Raw genomic sequence first — 20,559 nt, forward strand, 5'->3', positions numbered from 1 at the left:
AGGCACCAGGCAGCGACTTTCTGTGAAGTAAGCACAATTCTGAAGACTGCTAAAGGAGTTTTATTCCAGGGTTGAGACAGGTTAAGGAGATAAATGTAACTTTTGCTGAACATTTCCCCCTCAATTATAGATCATCCTGATATTTTATAATGTCTCCAAAGGGCATGGAAGAATAATATATATGGCACTTATCCCATGGTCTGAATAAGTATGTCAACTCAGTCTAGCCTTAGAAGAGTAGGTGATGTATGAGAGTCTGAAAAAATTAAAACGAAAACAAAGCCTGGACTTCAAACCTTCTCAAGAAACTAAAAAGGTTTTTATTACTGGATATTTCTTGCCTAGGACTGAGATAAAAAAGGGCCCCAAACACAGGCTGCACAAAGATATCCTTCTTCCTCTTAGGTGATTTTTGGGGAGACAATGAAAAAAAGGGTGAAATGTTCACCTGTGGTGTTGCTCCTCGTGACAGTCTAGGTGGTGGTGGCCATGCTCCTTGCTCCTACTTGTTGCCATACTTTTTTTCTTCAGTTCCATGTTACATGGTGCCAGAGGAAAGTCAGGAAGCATTACCCCAAAGGGCTGGCTTGGCATTGTGGTGATGCTAGAGGGATGGACTAATCTGTCACTTTCTGTTTGTTTCCATTTCTCTCTTTTTTTTTCAGTCTTAAATTGAATTTGCTCAGCAGCGGAGCTAGCCACTCGGGTGCCCGGTGTGGTGTGCACGTCCTGCAGTCAGGGGTGGGAGGAGCCACCCATGGGGATGGGGCGCATTGCGTGGAGCCTCTCCACTGCTTCCCCCTCAGCTGTAGGGCGGCTAAGCGAGAGGTGGTGGGCAAATGCAAGCCCCACACTGCCATTTCAGGCAGCATGGAGCCTGCAGGTGCCCAAGCCACCACATCACTCCCAGGAGAGAAGTGTGGCTCAGGCACACTGCAGGCCCCGCGGTAAGTGCCGGCCCCCACGTTGTGGCGCCCAGTGCCAGCTGCATTTTGTTATTTTTGTTGACTGAACTACCGTAAAAAGTTTCATGAGCCCAATTTATTATTATTTTAAAAAAACTCATATTTTTGTCATTTTGTCACACACACCCTCAGTGATGACACCTGCAACCCCCATAACCCCCTTCCTCTGCCACTGAATTTGCTACATTTCTGCATCCGTGTTCAATATTTTTAACTCCTCATGCAACTCTGTCAGTATTTTAATGTGCATTTTTCCTGATTTTTGCCTAATATACCCAATTCTGTGTGCATCATGTAATGCATGTTTCTATGCCATGTGCATTTTATGAACACTGCCCCTTAACTGATGCATTTTTGTATACTTTTTGAGGGAGAAGTGTGAATTTCAAAGGACAGCTGCACTTTAGTTCACGTGGAGTTTCAGGAAGTGTGAATTAGGTAACGTCACATGAAAATGCGAACCAAACCACCCCTAATTCTAATAGCCAATCAGATTTAGTTGTGTGATGACATCATAAAGCCACACCCAAGTGAGAAACCTCTAACTCTCCTGTAGGGAGCATACAGACTAAGAAAATAAATGGGGTTGAGTGGTGTCAGGAAGAAAACTAAATAACAGCAACCAGGCATTTTAAAAAGTGAATACGATGAGTCCCTTCATGAAAACATTCAACCACTGCTCTCCACATTCTTCATGTTGAAAATGTCTGCGGACATTTGGTACAGCCCTATTCTAAAGTGAGCATATCAAGTCTATTTGCCTATATCAGTTGAAATGATGGGAGGGCGTGCTGTATTGGCAACGCTTAGCAGGTGCTCCCCATCATCCAGCTTATTGTTTCAGGACAAAACTTTTTTAAAGATCTGGAATAAAGTCTAGTGCAATCCTTCATTATCTCCCTGCCCTAATATGCTACCATGCAGTGGCAGACTTTGGGTGTTAAAGTTTCAATGGTGCCCTGTGCTATGCCAAAATCTGCCCCCCCCCTCTCGCCTTCCATTGTTCATCATTGTTGTAGCACCCCCTGTGGCACCCTCTTAGCTCAGCATCCAGTGCTGGCTAACTGGTCACGCTCCCTTAAATCCAGCTCTCTAGTGTGGCTTAGATGGTAGTTTAGTGGGTAAGAAGGCTGTAAGGGGAAGCAGGAGAAGTGGCCTTGAAGAACCACACTCGGGGGGGGGGGCGCTGTTATGGATGTTTCCCATGGAAAGCAAAGTATTAAAAAATGTCTCATACACACACTTTGCCACATCAGTCTTCTGCATCCCCATCAAAAAGGATCTCAGACAGCAACAGCGCAGTAAGCTTCTGCCCAAAGCCTTGGAGAACTGTAAGCACTAAAAGTAAATAATACTAGGTAGGCCGATGGTCTGACTTGGAGTAAGGTAGTAGCTTCATATGTTCCTATGGAAGATTAAACTTAATTAACTTGCAGGTGAAAGGATACACCACAAAAAGAGGCAAGGTGTCTTCCTTTGGAATTACTCACCTGGAAAATCTCTGTGGGGCATCGGAGGGAGAATTATAGCCCCCAAACAGGAGCTTTATTATGCTGAATAATTAAAAGTTCTGCCCAATAGAGAGCTACTAATGACTTGACTTTCTGTTATCTGCCTGGGGAATTAATTGCCTCATTGGTATGTAGTGGAACTCCAACCATGCTCTAGTCCTGTTTTTTTTGGGGGGGGAGGGAGTACATAATTAAACAAATTCAGGACTTTATTTCCATAGTCATGGTCATAAGGCTTCCTCTCATTAAGAGTCCCACTGAAGCCGTTGAGCCTAGGCATGGCAGCATGTGCTGTGTCCTTTGCAAATTGCATCTATATGCCCACACCTTTTTCTATTTCACAAAGGTGTTTAGGCATGAAAGACAACAAACACATGTGCGCCAACATTCTGCTAAAAATGGGGACACGGGCTTCACACCTCCTTCCCACAGCCCAGGAAGCTTCTGCCCAGCTTAGAAGGAGGTGCAATGCCCTGACAAGGTGCAAGAGCCCTCCCACCTCCTTCCCAAAGGTGGGCAAGCACATTTTGTTTTATTTCCATATTGTTCACCCTGTGTATTGTTTCCCCAAAATTTTCTCAATACATATAGTCTTATTTTTTGTTGTATACAGTTGGGATTGTTTACTCAAACCCTGCCAATGATGTTGGTTTCTGCTTCCTTCACTGTGCAGCGAAGTGCTTGTCACGGGACAATGTTTTGCATTCCACAGTCAGAGTACTGTTGGGTTTCCCACGGGAATGGGAGACTGGATGTGACGTACACTGGTTTCCTGTTTTTCACTGTTCTCTCGGTGTTCTTTGTTTCCGAGGGAAGGAGTTGCTCTCTCTGCTCTCGCAGAGGCAAGATGCATGCTTGTAATCTCTCAGCATTGAAGTGTAAATAAAGTAAAGTTAAGCATGTAGCATGTACTGCTCATCCTTCCGCAGTTGGTTTAGCCAGTTCTGCATATTCCATAAGCTTCCCTTGCCATTGTTCTTTCATTGGCATGTCTTCTGTCTTCCAAGTTTATGTTAATATAATTCTTGCCGCTGTTGTTGCATACATATATAATTTCCAATTTTCTTTTTTTACATCTGGCAAGCATTTCTTCCCAATGCCAATGCAGGAGCTGCTTCCACAGCCCCCGTTCCAGATGATGCAAAATCAGGGTGCGCAAGAGAAAGTCAGAGCCTAGGCCGCCTTCAAAGAAAGTGTGGCCGTCCTGCTTAAAATGGGGCACTTGGAAGGTATGCAAACATAGATTTCTCACCAAAGCAAACGACATGTGTCAGATGACCTGGAGGATCAAGGTAAACAGAAGATGCAATTATTTCTGCTGTGGAACATAAGTATGTATATTTAAATTGGTTTGGTGCATACAAGTGTAACAAATATCTATAAAGTTGATTATCGTGCAACATAACTCATGTGACTGGATAGGACCGAATGTGGATCCTTGCAAATGATCACTGATTTGGTCATTCAGTTTTGAGGCAGGACTTGAATTCATGGCTTATGGTGAGATGTTTATCTGAAGCTCCACAGTCCAGAGCTAGCATTATCTGCCTCCTGCCACCCTCCAGCCCCTGCTGGTGTTCCTGCCAATGGGGTGGGAAGTGGTTGTTGAGGAGCTGCCTATTTTCTTTGAACTCGGGGAGATGGTACTGGTACTTATCTTAAAAGTCCTAAATGGCTTAGGACCCAGGTACCCAAAGGCACAATTCTTTCCATACCAGCTTACCTGTTTGTTAATATTTTCTGTAGAAGCCCTTCTCCAAATACTCCTTAGTAGGGATTTAAAGGGTAAAGGTAAAGGGACCCCTGACCATCTTCTTCTTCTTTATCAAACCTTTATTAGGCATTATGGAAATAAAACCTTAAAAGAGAAAATAACATATAAAAGCCTTGAAATATATATAAAAAGGCAGCAGTTTGCTAAATGCATATATATATATATATACATATAGAGGACCCCTGACCATTAGGTCCACTCGCAGACAACTCTGGGGTTGCGGTGCTCATCTTGCTCTATAGGCCGAGGGAGCTGGCGTTTGTCCGCAGACAGCTTCCGGGTCATGTGGCCAGCATGACTAAGCCGCTTCTGGCGAACCAGAGCAGCGCACAAAAACACCGTTTACCTTCCTGCCGGAGCGGTACCTATTTAACTACTCGCACTTTGATGTGTTTTCGAACTGCTGGTTGGCAGGAGCTGGGACCGATCAACGGGAACTCACCCAGTCGCGGGGATTCGAACCGCCGACCTTCTGATCGGCAAGCCCTAGGCTCTGTGGTTTAACCCACAGCGCTAACCTCTGTGGATCATTAAATTCAGTTTGCATTTATAGGCAAGTTTACTTAATTCCCTTAAATAAGATACAAAAATGCATTACAGTAGAGGAGATTGTTATCTAATACATATATTATTTATAATATATATATCTAAGCCAAAATGTAGATATGATGGGGAATTCACCCTAAATTTGCTACTGAATTTGTATGAGGATTTAAATACAAATGAACATACAAACTAAAGTAGAAATGTGGAGAACTGAAGATTGCAAAGATGAGACACAGAAAAACCAAAACTGACATATCCACTATTTCTACTCTTTAGAGTAGAGTGTCCCTTATTTGAAGGGACAGTCCCTTATTCCAGCGCCATGTCCCGCTGCTGTCCCTTATTGAAGGATGTCCCTTAAATGTCCCTTAAATGATGTCCCTTAAATTTCAAAGGAAGCAGCTCCTCTCCCTCCCTCCCTGCCGGCCAGGGAGAAGGGAGGCTCCAACTGTGTTGCTTGGCTGTGTTGCTCACCCAATAAGAAGTCTAAGAACGACTGGGAGGTGGAGCTTGCATGTCTTGTGTGCGGCTAGTTAATGCAAGCTGAGGGGTTTTTTTGAATGCTGGACACCATTTTGTTGCACGTGCTGCTGCAAACTTTGCAGTGCAAAGCCAGGCCGGGGAGCCATCTTAAGTTGAGGCTGCATCGGCCTTGTGGTGTATGTGATTCAGATTCTATTCAGTTGAACCTCTGGTTACAAAGTTGGTTGGAAAGTGTTCTCAAAGCTACCAGCATGAGTTTGACCAGACTGCAGGAGGAGAGGAAGACTGGAGTGCCTGGAACAGGTGAGGCTGCAGGTCCCTTATTTTGGCTGCTGGTCCCTTATTTTCAAGGCTGCTGGTCCCTTATTTTCAAATCTGTAAGTTGACAGCTACGCTCTTTAGTAGAGGTAGATTTTGCTTCTGCAAAACAGAAGGTCCTTTTTGCGAAGGCACCCTGACTTTGGAATACGCTCCACAATGAGACATATCTGACACTTGTTGGTGCCAGGTGCATTTTAGAGTTTTGCAGTTTGCTTTATTCTACTCTCTAGTGTGTGTGTGTTTTGGGGGGGGCAGTATATGCCTTTTGTCTTGTATTTTTATGTTGATTTATTGATTTTAAATGGAATTTATGTGAATTAGTTTTGTTTACAGTTTTCTGCACCACCCTGGATATTTTTTAATGGAGGGAAGTTAAGAAATATTTTTAATATATGAATTTATAGCATTTTTTAAACAGCTGTTGGATTTTTAATTTTTAATTTTTTACTGATTCCCCTTCAGTAAGCAAGTCTGCAACTTTTAAGCTGTTACAGTGTTTTTGATGTGGAAATACAATCAGCCCAAGGTCTAGAAATCTATATCTTTGTGCTGCCACAGAGCGAACACAGACACTTTTCTTCATCCTTCCTCCATATGCCTGCTGTAGAGCAGCTTTCTGAGAAATTGTTTAGCCGTTGCCTTTTATCCATTTTCTTTCCTGGTGGTAGCAGTCTGCTCACACTGAAAGTCCATCATCACTCAGGAGCAGGTCTCAAGCTCAGTGCAACTGACTTCAGTTAATAGGGCCTCATTGGACCAATGCAAAGTGTATTTGGAGATTCATAGCCACAGAAATCCCTGTAGTTCCCAAAGCTCCTAACTCTAGTGTGCAACTGTGAACGTCATCAGAGTCGTGACCTGTGAAACTCTGGCACATATTTTTCATATGGAGTGGACCATTCCTATAATTCAGGAATGAGAAAACTGTGGCTCTCCAGATGTTGTTCCCATCAGCCTCAGCCAACATGACGAACAGTCGGGGATAATTACTACTGGAGTCCAGACCAACAACTGGAGGTCCAGAGGTTTCCCCTCCTCACTGTGATGAAGCAAGTGACCATAAGCAATGTCTGAAGCAGCTTGTAAATGTTGCTTTGAATGTTTTCAGATTGAAAACCAGTGAGGGACATTGATGAACATGCCTCCCAGCGATTCTGCACAGCAAGAGGACATAAGAATAGGGAGATCTTTAGCATGATTTGGCATTTCTTTTTAGCCATTTGGGAACAAACAGATTAGGGAAAGCTGCATGGATGTCTAAATAAATTAACTAGTTATCGAAGAGTAACAGAGCGACAGCAAAAGGTCAATGCACAATGTAAGAACATCAACTCCCTCATTCACTTCTGTGAGAGAAGGAGTAGAATAAAATAAAAAGGAGATCTCCTGTGCCTGTTATTTAAAAAAATGTGATAATAATTATTTTTGAAGAATGTGTGTTTTACATGTATATACATATAGACAATGTCTTTTTCATGTTTGATTCTTTAATAAAGTAGCTAACAATCAGAAAATAAAATAAATGAAATGAAATGAAATGTGAGAAGAGTGGATGGTGATAGCTCCAACTCAACGTTATAAAGGATGGCTTTCCATGCTGGGAGCTGTAGCCTACAGAGGCAATTATTTCATCAAGGTGTCTTGGGGAGAGCTGTCCTTTGTAAACAGCTCTTGTCTTTAGAGAAGACCTTTCTCTCCTCCTATATTTTTTTCCCATGCCTCAGTGACAGAACAGGCATTAACTATGGGCTGAGATAATGCCAGGTGATGAATCCTTTTACTCCTGACCTCATAAATCAGCTGGCATGAGTGTGCGCCACTTGGTGTAACAGTATGCCATTTTTAATTTGTTGCCACTGCAGTGCAAAACTAATTTTAGCACTTTGATGGTTGCTCCTTAGTGCGGCTGGCAAAGCAGCTCCCGCTGAAAGGATACAGCAAGTGGCCTATATTTACTAGCAGGAGACAAGCTACAGATAACTTGAAAATCACAGGTCAGGCAGGCAGGAGGGGGTGGCGGCAGTGCGTTCAGATTAAAGAAGCAAAAAGTCAACCAATGACATTTTGATTTTTCTTTTCAAAAATCACATGGCAGGTCGTTGTTAACAGTTAGCATATGTTTGCACATCTTGAGGCGCATTCAATGCTGTAGCTCCACTGGCACAAAATACTTCCATTTTCTCAACAGAGCTTCTTCTTCCTCTCCTATTTCCTTTAGCTGTTTGTGCATCCTCAAAATCAGCTGTTAAGGACTGGAGAACCCTCTTGAGCAGTTTTGTAGGACTGTGGAGGCAAGAGGAATAAGAAGCCCCTTTGCACTAGCAGAACTCTATGAGCAGAGCACGGGATACAACTCCTTGCTCCAATTATGACTGTTTCCTGGATTGTGATAGTCTGGGCTCAGTTGTCCATGTTCTAGTGATCTCCCACTACTGCAATGCACTCTAAATGAGGCTGCTCTTGAAGATGATCCAGAAACTGCAGCTACTGCTGAATGCAGCTGCTAGGTTGGCAAGGTGGGCGTGATGCCCTATCAGTTCTAAAAGCTCTGAAAGCTTCAGAGCCAAATTCAAGGTGTTGGTGTTAGCATTCAAAGCAGCAGATGGCTTGGGCCCCATCAAGCTTAAGAGGTAATTCCATCCACCCAGCATTTGTACAAGAGAAATAGTACTGTTTGGCTATGACAAATATTCAGAAGCACGTTGTCCATGTAACTATATTAGAGGAAATATAACCTCTACCAAGGTTTCCTAGTTTCACGTTTGCATAAACACCCACCTGTGGAATTCTGTACAAGGTGCAGGAATGAACACAAGGAATATAATAAGGATATTCAGAGCTTTCAACATTATAGCCTTGATGCAATGGCTCTTGAGTGAAAGAAACTTCCCTTGGGCAAGTGCAGATCAGAGCACAAATTGGGGTTCCTGTGTGTTCATGCTAGAGCATTTGATCAATTCAGGAAGATCAAGGTGGTATCATTTTGTTTTAGTCCCAAAGCAACCATGTGTGGTACCTTAGACTGAGAAATGGTGAATAGGGTTGCCATATTTCCAAAAGTGAAAATCCGGACAGAGTTGTTGAGCTTTGTTTGGGGGATGGATCTGCTGCCACCTTCCCCAAGCCTGCCTGATTTTGAGAAGGCAGCATAAGAGCTCTTGGATGTGCCAGCAGCCCTGGCACTGTTTTTCCAAAGTGAGATCTGCCTGCGTCTCACTTCCCATCACGCCAAACTAAGATGCCTGAAGTGCTATGGAAGCCCTAGGAAGGACGAGGGAGTCTGGGAAGTGGAGAAAGGGAGAGAATGAAAGAGGGATCCTGGCAGAAGGAGAGAGAGGGAAGGAAAGGAAGAGGGTCTGGAGGAGGGAAGGAGGAGAGGATGCTGATGGGGGGGGGGTGTCCAGACAGGAGGTAGGAGGCACAAGGACTGAAAAAGCCACGCAATGGCAAGAGGCTGGGGTAGGGGCAAGGGAATGCAGCAGAGAGAAAGGAAGAGCAAGCGAGGGGGAAGCAATCAGAAATCGCAGCAAGAGAAAAACTCATGGGGGGGGAGTCAGAAAGTGCAGCAGAGATGTGGGTAAAGGAGGGAGTGGGGAGAATTAAATCAATAAGTCCCAGCTGGGGGAAAGAAGGGTTTCCCTGAGCCAAATATATCCTTGTTTTCTGGAGGGAGTCCCCCAAAAGTGGGGGAAGGATTGCTGGATGGAAAAGAAGATGGGGAGTTGCAGAGGAGGTGCGCCAGAGGATGGGGAGAGAGCCCGAGGGGGGAGACTGCTACTGATTTTGTCCTGGGGGACTTTGATTGGGTGGTGATGAGAGTGGGGTGCTGAGAGTGGATGCCTTTCTCTTGGTCCATCTCCCTCCTACTCCTTCCCTCTCTCCCTCTCCCACCTTTGCACACGCACACACAGAAACACACAGGCTGGCACGCACAGGGAGCCCCCTTGGCCGGATCCTGCATGACCAGGCAATCCGCTTGGCTGGGAACTGAAGGGGTGGAGAGAATTCACAAAGTTTCCAGCCAGATCAAAGCTCCCTTTCGCACACCTACCTGCCTTGCTGCTTGGCTTTCAATACGGCTCAGCTTAGCACTGTTTCAGGGTTAGGAAGGAAGGGAGATAAATCAACGAATGGTTCTCTGAGAGAGAGGGAAAAGGCTGCTAAGATGGAGGTGCCGCTGGCTGCTCCCCTCAAAAAAAGGAGGAGGAGGAGTAAAAAAAAAAGCACCCCACTTTCAACATTGGCTGCCATACATTTGGGTTTTCCTGGCATTTTTCAAGGGGAATTGAACATTCTGCCTGGACGCCATTTTGGGGTGCCAGGTACTGGTGGTGTCCAGGACATTCCGGACATATGGCAGTCCTACATATGAACCTTAGAGTCCTCCTGGATTAGATCAAAGGCAAATTAGTCCAACACCCTTTTTCTTACAGACCAGCCTAATTCCTTGTGAAAGCCATATAATTATTTCTCTCTTTGACATCTGATGGGAGGGCATTCCACAGGGCGGGCACCACTACCAAGAAGGCCCTCTGCCTGGTTCCATGTAGCCTCACTTATCGCATCAAGAATATACTAAATAAAATGTCTTACATAAAAAGATCTGAGCACATTCGCAACCTATTTTAAAATACTGAATTTTCACTGTCTGTCTAAGGAAACCTTGATATTTGATTTCATTGTTTATTTGATTTCAGTAACAATTCAACACATTTTATTAGCTAAATCACTGGAGCACAGATTATAATTGTTTTGGTTTTTTTCATTGTGTGGTAGAATCATTAGGCTCAAAGCCAGAGGACAGCTGGCTTTTTTAAAAAGCCCCCAAAGCATAACTAAACATTATTTTAAAATTCAACTTATGGTAAAACTCCCTTTGAGACATCGGAATGTGGAGGTTGTTTGTGTGCTTATTTTGGGAGGTGGGGTATAAGAAAGCATCCCGGCAGGGAGTCTAGTGAAAGCATCTTTGGGTTGGGTCAAAGCCTCTTGACTGCAGGAGGGCATCAGATGGATGCCGGACATTCATTAGCTGCTTTGTTTCCATCCTTTGGCCAAGCACACATCTTCTGCTTTTGTGCATCTCATCCCCCGGCGGCATATGCAGTACACCACAACTAATGAAATGAACAATGTCCTTCAGGGCTCAGGCTTATGTGCATCCACTAATTAGCTTCCTAAGGAAAGCTGGAGGTGAAACCTGGGAGTGAACAGTTCAGACGCAGGATTCATACAAGCAGAGATTGCGGTTTTTGGTTTTTCTAATACAGATCGCCTTGTTCGCTTAGCATGAAGTTCTAAAGAGATCCCTTGGATTTATGACTAACTTGTTAATTTAGGGCAGATGATGCCAAAATAATAGGTACCAAACAACAACAACAAAAGCCCTGTGAATCCAAACCTCATCTGCTCCTCACAAAAGAAAACAGGCAAACAACCAGAAACAGCCTTCAAGTCTTGTTCACTGCGAGGTTCAGTGGAATCCTTCCTGGCTGATGTTGAAAAGGGAGAGATATCAAAACAATATGCAGGGGAGCATCAAAGCAGCAAGCGCAGCAATATGTCAGGAGGCAGGCGGACTGAAGAGGGCTTCCTCACGGATCAGTGCTCGTCACCTGAGGAGAGGGAGGCACTCGGCCACAGATCAAAGGAAGCCGTGTTTCCCTCAACTGAGTGCCTTCATAGTTCGAAAAGGGGCAGCATCTTTGGGCCTGCCTGCTTCTTTTGCTCTCCATGTGTATCTCTGACTTTTTTTGAACACTCTAGCAGGGAGGCCCTAAGCAAAGTTTCAAATGAGCTGGAACTGCCTAGCAGCCGTGCAAAACTCAGTGGTTTCTGCTGTGCTTTTAAACTTGGAGGTTTAGTAACTGAAATGCCAGTAATCCAAACAGCAAAAAGTCAGATTGGAGCACAGGTACACCAGCAAAAATCTACGTAACAGCACCTTTCTAACCATGTCTGCTCAGAAATAAGTCCTGTTGAACTGAATGGGGCTTACTGCTAGGTAAGTGGTAAGCTATTATTGCAACCTACCCCCACTGTAAATCAAAGCCTGTATGTTTGAACAAACATCATTGCTGTCATTCTGTTCCTTAATATGCATTTGCCTCAACACATTGCTTAGTTTATCCTACAAGTTGAGGATCATTTACAGATAAGAATAGATTGAGATGTATGATTTTGCAAAAGCCAAAGACCACTGCAACAGAAAGATAGTTTATGGTGTTCAAGATGGGGAAGGGGACGAAGTTTATAAAATATCTAAAATAAAATAATGCTGCCTGAATGACTCTCTGTCATCTTTTGATAGTCTGCATTCTGTCACATTGTTATTGTTATTAATAATAATACTTATTATTTCCTAGGTGCCTGAACTTTTTGAAAACTGCATGATATCCTTGGCTGGCCTTTCCTGTAAATGCAAGCTGGGAAATCTCCAGACAGCATACCATCATTGAAGATTTACATGAAGTATTATTATTATTATTGTTGTTGTTGTTATTGTTATTGTTATTATTATTATTATTATTATTACTACTACTACTACTTTTAAAGACATGAATGCAGATTTTTTAAAAGAATGGTAAAAACCAAATCTGTTAGTGCACTGATCGTAGCACTCCACAGAAATCCTCCTGACTCCCCTGCCATTCAATTAAAGTCCAATGAAATACATTAAGAATTAAATTCTTTCATGGGCCTTTTTCAGATCAGAATGGGTGAGCAGCTGGGGAGGCTGCAGCACACTGGAGAAATGTTCAGCAGAAAGAAAAAGGTGCACATCACCTTTGGCCATCTCAGAACAATAAGGAAAGCTGAGTTCATAACAACCAAAATTATAAAGACATTCTAAAGTGCCCTGTAAATGAGCTAGAAAAATGGAAGCCCTTTTCATGGGGGAAGAAAATCATCAAGTTTTGGCACAGCAGCACTGAGCTTTAAGTTACCACCAAGTTCTAATCAATCAAGTAAACAAGTGATTCACATGTGTGTGAGTTGGCCCAAGGATGTCACAAAAATCATGAAGGTGATATTGACTAAGATTTGTCAACAACCGTTTTCTCCTGCAAGCCAAGTTCCTCCTCAGGCTATTCCGCAATGTACCTATTGTTATTCTTCGCTTCTCTTCCCTTCCCCTTGCTCTTTTTCATCTACTTCTGGCTTCGTATCTCCCTTTTGCGATTTATAGCACTTTCTTCCTAGAAGCCTGAGGTATCCCGAAATGTGCTTTGCCTAGAGAGCTGTTCCATCTGTGAAATGCTGAAATAAAAGGGTGTTTTATTTGTACAGAAGGATAATAAAAAGATCTCACTGTATTGCTGAGCACATCCTATCTGACTTCCGTCACTGTTTTCCCATCTGTTTTGCAGGTCTTTAATGAAATAAATGGCTTGACAGATCACCACATTTTAACAATAGTTATCAACTAGGGCACGACAGAGAGTTGACAGTCAACACACAATAGTGTTATCCAGGCAATTTAATTGTCTTCACCAGAAAAGGTAAAAAGATCAAATCTGGGAAAGGTCACTTGCATGGACATAAATGACTACTGTATTTCTATTAATCAGTTTCCAAGTATATTGGGTTCCCTGCCTCAAGCCACTTTCTTAGCTGAATAAATAAAAATAAAAATAATAAAAAGGAAGAACAAAACCCTTTCGACACTGAAATTAAACGGGTATTTTATTCAATTCGATAGAATGCAAATTTTATTGTATGGTTATGAATACAATAAAAGCAAATCAAAACATCAAAATCATACAATTTATAACAAGCACTAAATGAAAATATATGGAACATACACAAGACTAAGCATGAAATGATCATACTGCGTATAAAAGTCAGAGGAAAGAGACTGGCAGATATTTAAGAAACTGAAAAATAAATTATGTTTGAGAAGGATGAACTTCTTAATTAGAGCATAATGAACAATTTTGGAGGACCACAGTTTAAATCTCAAGTCACCAAGAGTTCACCATCTAGTATTAGGAAAGTCATTATCTCTCAGCTTCTATGCTCTACATTATCTCATGCTTTTGTTATGTCCAAACTAGACTACTTTAACATGGTCTACATAGAGCTGCCCCTGAAGATAATCCATACATTTAAATAAGTTCAAAATTTGCCAATACCTATGAACAGATCAGCCTATTTCTGTATTTGTATCACATGCTTGTTCTGTTCCATTTCTGCACTAATCTGGATTTTTTTAAAAAAGGGGGTGAATGAATGTTTCCATTTAAATACAGATTGCAATATATATTTTCTCTCAAAATACCCAGTTCTAAATCCATTTTTCACAAAATATTCATTTTTAAATCCTGTATATTTGTATCTGTCTGTGTGAGTTTTAAGCTGAGAAATGTGTTAAAAGATTCAGGAAGTAGGAAAGTTGGTGGGGAACCAATTTCCAATCCACACATGAGTCTGAAGGGTGGAGATCAACGATGTTTGTCCTGAAAATTTCAGAGATCACATCCCTTAAGCATCTCTACCTGTCAGAGTTTTAAAAAGTTATGCCCTATGAATTGGATCGAATTGCTTGGATATTACATCAACTTCATTGGTTACCAATATGTATCCAGGGTGAGCTCATAGCAGGGATGGGAAAGAAATTCCGTTCAGCTCACATTTAAGGCGAACTGACTTAATTTGCTTTTTTTGAAACGATTCAAGAACAAAAACACAGCCATCTTTTGAAATTCGCACATCTTGAAATTTTGCAATCCAATTTTCCAACAAGTAATTTGTACAAAGATGCATACTGGGCTCCTTTGTGAGGAAGAAAGGGTTGAAATTTAATATATATAAAATATACTGGAGTAAAGTGTTTATTACAAATGTATATATGGGTGAAAATAGCATATAAAAATGCATTTTTTGACTCCGCTGATGCATTTGTACCTTGCTGATCTGCCCACTGCCTCCCCAGACCCATAAGCAATGCACCCACCAGGAAGCTCGTGTAGTCACTCCAACCCAACTTCAGAGAGAGAGAGAGCTATCTTTTAAGAGCCACCTTGAATATCCTGCATAAAAATGTGGGATTTAAAAAACTATTAAAATCAATATATGGGGATGATAATAATAATATATAATAATTTATTATTTTACCCCACCCATCTGGCTGGGTTCCCCCAGCCACCCTGGGCAGCTGCCAACAGAATACCAACAACAGGAATAAAAAAGTGATAAAATATCAAACATTAAAACCTTCCCTAAACAGGACTGCCTTCAGATGTCTTCTAAAAGTCAGATAGCTGTTTATTTCTTTGATGTATGATGGGAGGGCATTCCACAGGTTGGGCGCCGCCACCAAAAAGGCCCTCTGCCTGGTTCCCTGTAGCTTCACTTCTCACGTCCGGGCTGAACAATGAGGGTGGAGATGCTCCTTCAGGTATACTGGGCCAAGGCTGTTTTGGGATTTAAAGGTCAGAGCCAACACTTTGAATTGTGCTCGGAAACATACTGGAAGCCAATGTAGGTTTTTCAGGATGGGTGTTATATTGTCTCGGAGGCCACTCCCAGTCACCAGTCACGCATTCTGGATTGATTGCAGTTTCCAAGTCACCTTCAAAGGTAGCCCCATGTATTGCAGTAATCCAAGTGGGAGATAACCAGAGCATGCACCACTCTGGCAAGACAGTCCACAGGCAGGTAGGGTCTCAGCCTGCATACCAGATGGAGCTGGTAGACAGCTGCCCTGGACATAGAATTAACCTGCGCTTCCATGGACAGTTGTGAGTCCAAAATGACTCCCGGGCTGCACACCTCATCTTTCAGGGACACAGTTACCTCATTCAGGACCAGGGAGTCCTCCACACCTGCCCGCCTGCTGTCCCCCCAACACAGTACTTCTGTCTTGTCAGGATTCAACCTCAATCTGTTAGCCACCATCCATCCTCCAACTGCCTCCAGACACTCACACAGGACCTTCACTGCCTTCACTGCCACTGGATAACAATGACAGCAGAGGAATTAATGACCATACTATAGGGTAGTTGAAAGAGCTACCGAGTTAACGAGAAGTGCTTTGAGCAAGGAGGAACAGCACACTGAAGCGTAAGGAGGCCTAACAATGGCAATATTTCCATTAGTATTTCTCCAAAGCGAACAGGGACTTTCCTGCAAATTCAGGAAGCTTCCTCATTAGTGCCTCAGTTTAACCCTTGCCGCTGCTGCACTCTGTTCTCAATGGAGACCTCTGTGAAGCAGCAAATTTGGCACTTGAGCCGGCGCCTATCAGTGGGGCTCCTCTGTGGTCCCGCCAAAGCAACTTGTCAGAAGGACAGCCAACTGCTTCCTCAGAAGGACGGCCAATTGCTTCCTTTGCCTTTGTTCAGGGATAATGCCATACATACTGAGCTCACCGGTTTCATCAAAACTGGTGGAACAGCTCACCAAGGCAATCTAGCACTTGTTGTATAGAGAAAAGATGGGAAATTGAGTCCTTCACAATTGACAGTGCAGGGTGGCCCTTAAAAAATCTGAATTAATGTTGAGTTAAGTGGGCCTTTTGTGAAACACTGTAAAGTAGGTAGCATGTTAAATGGGATTGTGAAGGATGAAATGCAATAGTTAAAAACCTGAAGTCGCTACACTGCTGAGGTTTAATGAAACTGCATAATGGGATACTTTGCTACACACACAAATACTACAGAAGCCAATTACAGAAGGCTGTCTTCCACTGAGCCATAGGAAAGAATTTTGGGCTGGAAATGGCAGTCAACTATTAAACATAATATCTGCAAGAATCTCTGCTGTGGAAATTGAGAATTGTGCACCAAGACTAGGTACTGGGTTTTGTACAATAAGGGGATGGCTAACCTGTTCATTGCATCATTGCAATCTCTCTGTGAGCCACATGGTATTTATTTATTTTTTGAATTTATTTAAATAACAAAAAGTGGATGGAACATTTCTTACAGTTTAATCAAAATAGATTGATATCAACTTAAAATGGACTGAATAGAAAATCAAATGAAATTGTAATTATGACACCTATGTACATTTATCTAGTGATGCCTCTTTAGGTTGCTGTGAAATATTCTTTTCAAATATTAGAAAATAAGATGTGGGTTGGCTAGTTACAACCTAGCACAGTTTCACTTGAGATGTCAGAAAGCACTTCTAGGATTTTCATGACTCAGAGCCTCTGCTATTTTATATCTCCTCATCTGTAATTCAAACATGAAACCTGTTTTGTCTTGAGTGCGCATACAACTTAAAAATCACTTTCTTCTGCTTTCTGCCCTATAAGAACATTTGCAAGTGCTCCAAAAATTGCATGAGAGAGGCTCGACGGCACTTTTAATACCATGTGTGAGAGCACCCTTTCCCCTTTTTATTCCTAAATCATTTCTGAAATGGGTTTAAATACTTTCTGAAAATGTGTCCCTTAGGTACTTAGGAGGATTCACTTATGAGGAGAGATTAAAAGGCTTAAATATATATAATTCATCCAAGCTCTGACTAAGGGGAGACATAAGTATCCATAAATATTTGACGGCTATAAACACCAAGGAAGGCCATGAATTATTTACACTGGTACAAGAGAAGTATCAAGGAGTAACGGGGTGGAATTTAAGGGAGGGGGGAGGAATTAAGTCTGCCTTTTGACAGGGAGATTCTTCAAAAAATTTTAGTGTGAAATAATTTACATCTTGAAAGTGAGACATTTTAGCCTGCTCTTCCATAAATGGCATAAAAATCCCAATCCACTTGCAGGGCCAATAAAAGACATCATGCCGTTAGAAAGCTGTTTTTTGTTACATCAATTAAGTGTTTCAAATTTGTTGTTAGCCACCCTGAGCCTGGTTTTCTGAACCGGAAAGGGCGGGGTATAAATAAAAAATTATTAATTTTTATTATTGTTTTTCAGGACAATCATTGTAATGCATGGGGGGATTTTGAATATGTACCATCTTCTGTTATATGTAACTCCCCATAGCAATAGGCCAGCCAATACCAACTTACAAGCAGATGCCTTTGCCCACATTCCTGGGATCTCTGCTGACACATTGAAACGAGCATAGCTGTCAACTTACAGATTTGAAAATAAGGGATCAGCAGCCAAAATAAATGACCTGCAGCCTCACCTGTTCCAGGCACTCCAGTCTTCCTCTCCTCCTGCAGTCTGGTCAAACTCATGCTGGTAGCTTTGAGAACACTGTCCAACCAACTTTGTAACCAGAGGTTCAACTGAATAGAATCTGAATCACATGCAACACAAGGCCTATGCAGCCTCAACTTAAGATGGCTCCCCGGCCTGGCTTTGCACTGCAAAGTTTGCAGCAGCACGTGCAACATAATGGCACCCAGCATTCAAAAAACCCCTCAGCTTGCATTAACTAGCCACACACACACAGCCTCCCCTCCTCGCCACGAGATTGCCAGTCACCCAGCATTTTAGTCAACCAGCTCCTTTCTTTTCCCCCATAAGTCAATCGAAGGAGTCCAAAACAAATTCAAAAGCCCCCCCCCCCACGAGATCTCCTTTTCCCCCACCATGTGCCCCCGCTCCAGACAGACATTTTCCCTGGCAAGGGTGAGTGGGCCGTCGATGATGTATCCATCCGATTCTGATCCGAGCACTCAGCACAGGTATGTTCAACTTCTGAACCCCTCTGAGCCAAAGGTAGAAAGCCTAGGCAGCAGCCAAACGAAGCCTCAAGGAAAACCACCATCACCCCTCTGCTGGGAAGCGCTGAGCAAAGGCAAGTCCCCAGGCAACGCAGCCAATTTGATCAGCACAAGGCATGCAAGCTCCACCCCCCAGTTGTTCTTAGACTTCTTATTGGGTGAGCAACACAGCCAAGCAACACAGTTGGAGCCTCCCTTTTCCCTGGAGGGAGGGAGAGGAACTGCTTCTTTTGAAATTTAAGGGGCATCATTTAAGAGACATTTAAGGGACATCCATCAATAAGGGACAGCAGTGGGACATGGCACTGGAATAAGGGACTATCCCTTCAAATAAGGGACGCTTGACAGCTATGGAAACGAGTCACTGTTACCAACAATCAAAGAGCCCTACTGATTGTTACAGGGGAGAGATGGCACTGGATCCAACAGGCAGGCAACTTTCCCACTTGCCTGCTCCCCCGCCGCCCCTCATATGTTCACACATAGCCAGTGTGGCATAGCAGCTAGAATGTCAGTCTAGGACCTGGGAGACCAGGGTTCAAATCCCCAGTCAGCCCTGATGCTCACTGGGTGACCTTGGGCCAGTCACTGTCTCTCAGCCTAACCTACCTCAGTAGGATAAAATGAGGAATGAAGAGTGGCACATTAGTGTCGGTGGCTGTACCACAGAAAAGGTGGGTGTTAAAACACCAGGGCAGCCTCATTGTCACCAAGAGATGTTCTTCCTGAGCAATACTCGGCCCACGCAGATAAGTCGTCTCGCCACAGGAGCTCAGACAATGAAAAACCCCTGTTCCGTAGCAGTTGGGCAGAGATTTCTTCAGAAGGGCGTAGGCATAAATTTTCCCCAGCGTAATTCATGTGAGTAAAGCAAGACGAAGGGAAAGATTCAGCAAGGGCGAGTTGGACAAATCTGGCTCAAAAAAGAAGAGCTTCTATCAGACATAATGACAACGGTTTTCCCAGAAAGTGCAAGGTACAGTAAATTTTAATAGTAACTGCCCTCAGAGGTGCACTGCAGTAATGAGGCCAGTATGAAAGGAGTGCCATTAATTATGTAATCAGCATTAGGAGAGATTAACAGGAAAAGATAGGACATTAGAGACTGAGCATGTACATCAGAGAAATGCCATTTATAGGTCCTTACATGGGCTGGCAAGCAAAATTGTGCCGCTTTATCAGTTGGCTTATGTTTGCTCCACTGTAGTTAAGGGACAGCCCATCTTGTTAGAAATTGATGAAATTATCACCTTAGAAGATGGTGCAGCATTATGGGAAATGGGCTAGAAGCAAAAAGACTTCAATGAAGTAGATAAAACGGGGGGGGGGAGTGTTGGAATCTACACACGTGTTAAAAACGTTGTGAAAAATGCTTTTTTAAAAATCGTTTTGAAAAATGCATTGAATTTGCTATCACTCACTTTTGCCATATAGTGTCACAATTGTATATTGCACTTTACAACACATTCAAAACGTTTTATTTGAAGCTGTATATGTGTGTACAGTCGTACCCTGGAAGTCGAATAGAATCCGTTCCATTCGTTCGACTTCCAAAATGTTCGAAAACCAAATCGTGGTTTCTGATTGGCTGCAGGAAGCTCCATCGGATGTTTGGGTACCAAAAGAATGTTTGCAAACAATCACTTCCGGGTTTGCAGCGTTCAGGAGCCAAAATGTCTGAGTTCCAGGGCTTTTGAGATCCAAGGTACAACTGTATGACCTTCTTCACTCATTTCAAATAGTAGCCATCTTCTGATACAGGGTTTACTAGCTCGTGAACCACTCCACCCAATTAATGTTTTCTAGTCCTTGTGAGTCCCCTGCAATTTTGGAAATGGAAAAAATTAAAATAGACACAGTGCTGGGGTAGGCAGAGAGATGGAAACCTGAGGGAGATGTGACTCACCCCCTTCCCAGTCTTCAGACCAATCATTTCATGATTGGGAAAGAGAGATACCCCCTCTTCTCAGCTTCATAAGGTAGATGGTCATTAATTCTTCTCACCTACTTGGATCAGCTGAGGAGGGGCTGTGTGAATTTAGTTCTTGGTGTGGGGTTAGCTATCCCTATTTTCCTGCCACATTAACTGCAGCTATTCCACTTCATTACAGGCCTAAACATTATCCTAGTTGAGCTAGAGTTCAATCAGATTGGGATGCAGGCAGCACAGAGAGGAGATCAGGAAAGGCCAAGGAACAGACAGGAGGAAATTCTCTCATTCCTATTGTCATACTTGATCACAGACTGGCTCCCCCACCCCATTTTTTGTTTTCTTTCTTATAGAGGCTAGATAAAGTACAATAAAAAGATAAAT

The sequence above is a fragment of the Podarcis gaigeae genome, assembly GCF_964106915.1.
Source record: "Podarcis gaigeae genome assembly, chromosome: 3".
NCBI lineage: Eukaryota > Metazoa > Chordata > Lepidosauria > Squamata > Lacertidae > Podarcis > Podarcis gaigeae.